At 36.1% G+C, this 7948-nt stretch overlaps 1 pseudogene; it reads left to right on the top strand.

Moving 5' to 3' along the window:
* Positions 1 to 1185, top strand: LOC116115585 (annotated as a pseudogene).
* The last annotated feature ends 6763 nt before the right edge of the window (positions 1186 to 7948 follow it).

Below are 7948 nucleotides of genomic sequence, written 5' to 3'. Positions count from 1 at the left end.
ATGGGGGTTCTTTCACCAATCGCATTAGAACATTTCTCTGTAATCAAAACATACAAGCTTCAAGTGCGTATTCTCAGAAATTCAGTTATAGACATCAAAAACCCTGAAGCCAAGTCTTATAGTAAAAGCCTGTGAAGAATAGTGGTTCTTCAAGCTCATAATCACGATGTTCCATTGGAGTTCATGGCCAATTTAGAAGCCCAAGCTGTCAAGTTCTTTAACCTCTCTCAGTCGGAGAAAGACAAAGCTGGACCTCTGACCCTTAGGCTATGGAGCAAAAGAATTGGCCCCAATGGGGATGTTGGTTGGATTGAATACCTCCTCCTCAACACCAACCCTGAAATCAATTGCCAAAAAAACTCTTGCCGTTTTCAAAGACAGCCCTCAAATTTTCCGGTAAAATTCTGCAAAGTTGCTTTCTTATATATAAAGCCTGATTATAATGTCAGTTGTTTTTTTTCATAGGAGTGCTGTGGGAAGTACATAACAGAAGTGAAGAAATGGCATACGAAGTACGGAATTAGCTGCTGATGGGCTAAGAATAGAGCCAAGGAATGTGTGAGTAAGCTAATAAGAGATGAAAAAAGTGACTCGTGTTTCAGGCTAAACCATTACCCCACCATGTCCTGAACTGCAAACATTGAGACGGTAGTAATTTGATGGGTTTGGGGAACACACAGACCCTCAGATAATTTCTGTACTAAGATCTAACAATACTTCAGGACTTCAAATTTGTTTTAAGAGATGACACTTGGGTTTCTGTCCACCAGATCACTCTTCCTTTTTCATCTTGTTGGTGATGCTCTGCAGGTAACAAATATATATATAATACCAAGCTCCATCCTTCCAATTTTCATTCCCATCTCTCTCTTTCCAACCCTGAAAAGGTTTTGGTGCCTTTTCAAATATTGACAACATCAAATCTATTTTCCTTGTTTGAAGTTGGTTTTCCAAAACATCCCAAATATGGACAAAATACTATGATTTTGAGTGGTAAACTTTATGTTCAAACTTTTTTACCATTGCCTTTGGAAAACTTCTGGTAAAACTTTAATGGGTATCTATCTAATATCAATCTTTCTATTTAATGTTTATTTAAGGTCTAATTTGAGTTTGGATTTGATGCAGGTATTGACCAACGGAGATTCCAAAGTGTTAAGCATAGAGTGTTGGCTGACACAATGAATCAAGAATTCAATGATATATTTTGGGAGCCACTTTAAATGAAAAGATAACACCTACCCTCCTAGTTTCAAAGAAAGAGATGCTTGTACAAGGAGTTCACTTGGTGTGAATACAAATACTCTGCCTACAAGTCCAAGTTGGTGATTTTAGGCTTGGGCAGTTTGAGAAAAATGTTCGGTCAAACCAAAACCATATTTCCCCAATATAGCAAAAATTAGGGTTTGTCAAACCTTTAATATGTTCACTCAACTTGCATAGATGAATATATATATATATATATATATGTATAGCCTGTACTTTCCTTATTTAATTTTATTTCTTCCGTGTAATAAAAATACACTTATCTATCCATATGTAATCCTCAGCTACCTTGTACTAGTTATGCAGTTTATTTTCTACACTTATGTCAAATTCCTTAAAGCCTTTAAATATTGAATAATAATTATACTTTGATAATATTGTAAAAATATTCAAATTCTATAAAGTTTCTAAAAGAATAACAATGAACCGGAAAAAGTTTAGTGGGGTGGAGAAGATCGGTGATATCAGAGTTTACATATCACAACATCCAGGCCGAATGACAAGTTGGCCCCTTAATCTATTGCAAAAGAAACACTTTCCCCCTTGGTTTCGAAAACAACACCACTAACCTAATTTTCGAAATATATTAATATAAGGCAATCTGATCAATTCATCTCACATATTAACAGTATTGTTCAATTTTTACCAAGTTAGTGTGAATCAAATGAAATCTTAATATAAAAGAGGGAGATTAATGTCACAGTCACAATCTCATGGTTTTGACGGAAGGCAGCCCCCACACAAATAAAACAGTGCGAGAATAGACTCTGAAAGGAAAGCTTTTTTCATTTGAAATTGAGCAGCCAGCCCAACCGAAAGTCGCTCTCATGAAGAGTTTGTTTGACCATCTCATCTCTTCTCACCACCACCCTTTCTTGACTCACCATTTCATAGCCATTCTAATACACCCACATGCTACTTCTATCTTCTAATCTATTGACTACTATACGAGTTTCATAATTTTATAAAATCTTTTAATATTAATATTTACAACAAATTAGAGTCCTAAAGTAAAGAGCAAGAGGAGGATCTAATATGATATTCCGAGTTCGAGTCCCCACGGTTGCTAATAGGGGTGGTTATTAAAACTCTTACCCAGTTGGTAGTTTCAGGATCGATAGATTAGTAAAGGTTGAGGTGTGTGTAAGGTGGCCCGGACAACCCCTGGTCATAAAAAAAAAAAAAAAAAAAAACTATATATATGTCAATTCAATGTTTGCAAATTGAACCCATAGCTCAAATAACATCCATCCTTTTTTTCACTTAAGTCCAAGGTGTCTCGTTTTACTTGATAAAAAATAATGAACCATCAACAAATCAGCTTGTAAACCCAATTCTTCACAAGTAGCCGACATAGTTTTGGCGAACTCTTTACCTAAATGGAAGCACAAAGTGAATATACAAAGCGAAAGCAGTTGAATGTTCCAGGTGTCTCGTTTTACTTGATAATAAAATAATGAACCATCACAAATCAGCTTGTAAACCCAATTCTTCACAAGTAGCCGACATAGTTTTGGACGAACCTCTTTTACCTAAATGGAAGCACAAATGTGAATATACAAAGCGAAAACAGTTGAATTGTTTCCAGGTGCCGGGTATTCCTATCTGTTGTGCCCAATTCCTGGATGGTCAGATTTGTGCCGCATGTCCCTAACTACATCAAAGCCGACAACCGGGATCCTCCTACGTGTCGTCCCATTGGCGCTTGGCTTCCTTCATAAGGTAATTATTGTCATAAGTATGGGTTAAGCTACCATTAGCATGGCTCGGTCTATCACAAGCATAAGAATTACTGACTCAAATCCTAATTAGGAGGATTATGCATGCAAGCAACCCTGTAACACTCACTCTTAATCATTGTCATCAGACGTGCTGAGTGTAAAAGGAGCAGACAACCTCCTTTTCAAAGGACGATTCCAGCACTAGTAAAGCTCAAGAGGAAAATATAGTTATCTTTTAAAAAGAGTTAAGAATGGATAAATAACGAGGAATAAATGTCTTCTGTTCACCTCACAAACTCCCCTTTTTGTAACCTCATTCAACCTTGTAACACCCCTCAACAATAAAATGACAATGAATGTAGGTTTAATTTCTATACCGCCGAACCACTATAAAATCTCTTACGTTCTTTACTTTATTATGTCGCTTTAGCGGTCTTGTTGGTTACCAAACGCACATCTTGCTTGGTCTCCTCTAGGACCAGTTGGGTATCTTTGGTTGATACAAATTATCGCATCAACACTATCCATATATTTTGACCTACTTATTTTTTCGAAACCAAAGCCAAGCTCACTCTACTCTCTCTTTTGCCAAGATGACTCAACACTATATATATTGTTGATGCTAGAATTTGACACCAACTATTCGCACGTGAGAAATGCTAAAAAGAATTAGAAGTCACACGTGATATGAGAGTATTGAATTTAATAAAGGGTGAGAAGTAATGTTTAAAGTGGTTCGGATGCTCAAATGCAAATCTTACGTCCATTGGTATTGTATTAATGAATAAGGTCAAGTCGCATTAAGCGAATTGAGTTACAGCTTAGAGAATACCAAGGCGAGAGAGAGAGAGAGAGAGAGAGAGAGAGAGAGTAAGCTATTCTAGAGTGAAATTAGCTAATCCTGCAAATGAGAGAGAATACCTCTATTTATAGTGGGATAAATCAAGGTAATGATTATTAATTCTGCAAGTGGGTGGATACCATGCAAATCCTTCTCTGTGTCTCATTGCTCACCTGCCCGAGTGATTTCCTCGACTTATGCAAGGATTGGACACATTGACGATTTCCAACCATTTGCTAGCCTGACACTCATCCATTGTACTGACAGGAGCGTGCCACTTACATCATTATGCGACGTGGGTGCGCATGAACGGTCGCAGGACTTTCCCAAGTTCTGGCCATCCCATACTGACAAGACTCTGCATCAGCCTTACTTTTTCAGACATAACATATATCATTGGTAATTGTCAAATGAATCAATTAAACAGTGACATTACAGATATCTTGTGCACATGTAGTAGGGTTTATTTAGTGTCAACTCTGTCCTGCATATTAAATATAAGTTCACGTGAAGGGATTTTTATGTATGCATTTCTGCAGATAACCTTGACTGATTTTGGACCCTCCAGACGGAACATGTTTGTAAACAAAATAACACCATTTCCGTAACCCTATCTTGTTTGTTTGGATATGTTTCCTTGATTATTCATTAAATTAATTTTCGGAATATAAACTAAATGGAGATTTACTATGACCAAAGACCTGCGCGCCCTAAAGTAATAATTTATGAGGAAAACTGAAAAGCATTGACAAATGATAACCGTCCAAAGACAAATGCCATAGCTGCCTTTGAAATTCTTTTTGGCCCCAATAATGAAAAGGGGAATATTATATTTGTGTGAGTGGTTTTAGAACATAGAATCATCAAATGAATATATCTAAGAAATAAAAGCATATTATATACAGTTTAAAAGCATGGCGAGATTTGGTTTCCCATTAGAAATATCGCTTTCCCAAACATTAGTCAGAAGTCACTAGAAAGAAAATGCCATTCTCGAGAAAGATCAAGTCAAAGAAAGGAACTTTCCAAGTTTCCAATTCACTTTTTTTTTTTTTTTTTTCTTTTTTTTTTTTAAACGGAGGAGAAAAAGATATGTATCCCACTGGTTTGGGCAGTTTGTTATTGGCTGAAAGCAACTCAAGAGCTTCTAAAGTCTACCCAACTCCTCCTCCGTCAATAAGTTGGTGCTTGCGCAAGAGATTGCGCCATTTCATGTGTATCTATATATATTGTGATAGTGATGATGACGATGACGATGACGACGATGATCAAAATGGACGGTTGTTTTCAATGGAAAATCTTTTCTGTCTGAAACAAACTTAGAGTCATACTTGCAATTCATATTGTCACAGAAGACTTTTTGACTGATATTATTTTATTAATTAGGTTAGTCGGCATTCTTCCACGATTTGGTCTCTCTTTAGTGACTTCAACTGTTGCAGTATTGGGTGTGTGTCACTCTCGCTTTGAATCTTGCCATTTCTTTCGGCCACCAGGTTCATTGAATTGAACTACTAGCTATATATTTCAACATGAACACTAAATGAAAATGGTAAAAGGAGTCGAACATCCAAAGAAAGAGATAAAATCAAAAACAGGAGATGAAGCAGAAGCAGTCATCCATCAACGTCATGTGGGCTAGACTTTGTCTCGTGAAAGAAAGTGAGGAATGACTAAAAAAGTAAGTAATGAAGAAGACGAAAGTTGAATGAGAAAATTAACATATCGATCCGACCAAGAAACCAATTATCTACAAACAATAGGGTCATTTTGGTTTGTGATAGAGTGCAACAATACATGCAGTGGTCCTAAGGACCACTCTTTGCTGTTAGGTAACCATCAATAAGAATCAAATGTTCGGAAAAAATTTGCCGGTCTTTAGGGACGTGCAAGTGTCCGATTTATGTACCACCCAATAGAGTAGGCACCCTATGTATTCTACTCTGTTTTCTATTTTTCTATTTTTTAAAAAATAATATTTAACTCTTTTTTTTTTTTAAAGGACCAGGGATGTCCGGACTAGTTTGTGCATACTTCAACTAATCTCCTAAGACCTTATCTTGAATGATCAAGAGTGTTTAGACAAATGTGCGTACTTTAACTAATTTCTTAGGACCCTAAAACTACCAATCAGGTAAGAGCTCAATAGTAATCCCTATTAGGAGTTGTGGGGTTCGAACTCGGAAGACCATGTTAGATCATTCTCTTGTTTTTATAATAAAAAAGAATCGAACCGGAAGACCGTATAGATCCACTCTTGTTTTTTACCATCAAGGAAACTCGAATCGGAAAATTATGTTAGATTCTCTTTTTCTTTTTTATATCAGGTCAATCAATATTAACTTTCATTATTAATCATACATTTAAAAAAAAAAAAAAAATTGCATTCAGTTTGCAAATAGTGATGTTCGGCTTTGGACCATTCGAATTGACATTACAAATATTAGTTCACGTCAATGCGTTTATGAGTTCAAAGAAGAAACTTGTTAGTGCCCGCTGTTCTACTGTCACCGATGTTGTAAACTTGTAATCTCAATTTTAAAGTTAAAAAAAAAAAAAAAAAAAAGAGTAAACGACTTTTTCCCATCCAAAATGAAATAATAGCTTAATGATATTTTTTCACCCACAGATTTTTTAAAATATCATTTTTCTACCTAAATTTTGTATTCCATTTTCGATTTCGACATCATTGCAACCTCACACTACCACTATTCCATTCTCTAATCATCACTCACCAAACTCTACTTCTATCAACCCCATCAATCGCTGGCAATCGAACGATTAGGGTTTGTACAACCCTCCTCCAGTCAAATTCTGATCAATCTCACCTACCAAAATCTAACCTTTTATCACCAAAATACTTATCGACCTCTCCTTTTCAAAAGCCTCAATAGTTTAGAATGAGATTGCTCTGTGTTCATCCCCAAATTATAAATTTGAGTAGTAAGATGGTATTTTAAAAGTCGGTGGGCGAAAAAGTGTCATTAAACCACTATTTTGGTGGGAAAAAGTGGTTAACTCTTAAAAAAAAAAAAAAAAAAAAAAATTAAATAAGTTAAAAGAAGCTGGCTGGACTTCAATTGCAGAAACGCAGATCCCTTACTTGCATTGGCCTTCGTTATTTCTTGTTGTTTCTGGAGTTTTAAAAGTGGAATATTATGACGCTCTTGGTGGTATGTACAGTTTTTGATTCCTTTGTGATTGACTCTTATGCGTTTATGCAGTTTTGTAGTGTATTGTATTTATATATAATTAGATTTTGTTGGTTGCACGTGCATGTAGTCAGATGGGCTTGCCTTTGTGGCCCATTTATATAATCACATCTAGATCTTACAAAGTTGTCATGCATGATACAATTCATAATATAATCTTTAAAGGTAAGTTCGTTTATTTTTATTTTAACAATGTTCATACTATAATCATACTACAACTTTAATAGTTTCCATGTGCATTTCTATGCTATCTTGGGTAACACCCGCGCATGTTTATTGAAAATTGCTAACTTTAACTTTATTCTACACCCATTATTGTAATTCGTACAAGAATATTCAAGATGGAATGTGGGGTTTATCTTCGTGAATAGTAAAAAGAGTAATCAACTTTTTCTCACTCAAGGTTTGGCCTAATGACACGGTCTCATCCAAAAAGTTTCAAAATACAACTTCACTACTCACCATAGTACATATCTGTTAGTAAATTTCATTGTGAAGAAGGGCATGATGGTCAAAAGTCTGTTATAAATAACGGCATACGGTTAATTAACCAACATTTCAACCGGATTGTGCTGTTTCCCATAACTCACTTTCTCATCGCGCGACTACCGTTCTTTGGCCAAATTGGCTTGATTTCGGCACTGTCGAACCTCCCCGATCCCACCATCATCACGTCCTTGCTCCCCCCAACAAAACCCACAACAGTAGCCGCGTCACTCGAATGTTCTATGCCAGATTTCAGCTGATTCTAGCAACAACAACCCCTCCTACCACCACCACCCCTTGACTCATCAGCACCTCCCTTGCATTTTTTTTTTTTTTGTTTAAATCAAATTATTGTGTATTATAAATGGTACAAATGTGGCCTAATTTACCATGTGAGGTAACTTACGACACCTCCAAAAAAA

Source organism: Pistacia vera, unplaced genomic scaffold (assembly GCF_008641045.1).
Source record: "Pistacia vera cultivar Batoury unplaced genomic scaffold, PisVer_v2 Contig746, whole genome shotgun sequence".
Classification (NCBI taxonomy): domain Eukaryota; kingdom Viridiplantae; phylum Streptophyta; class Magnoliopsida; order Sapindales; family Anacardiaceae; genus Pistacia; species Pistacia vera.
The sequence above is the reverse complement of the archived record's forward strand: the minus strand, read 5'-3'. Positions and strand labels throughout refer to the sequence as shown.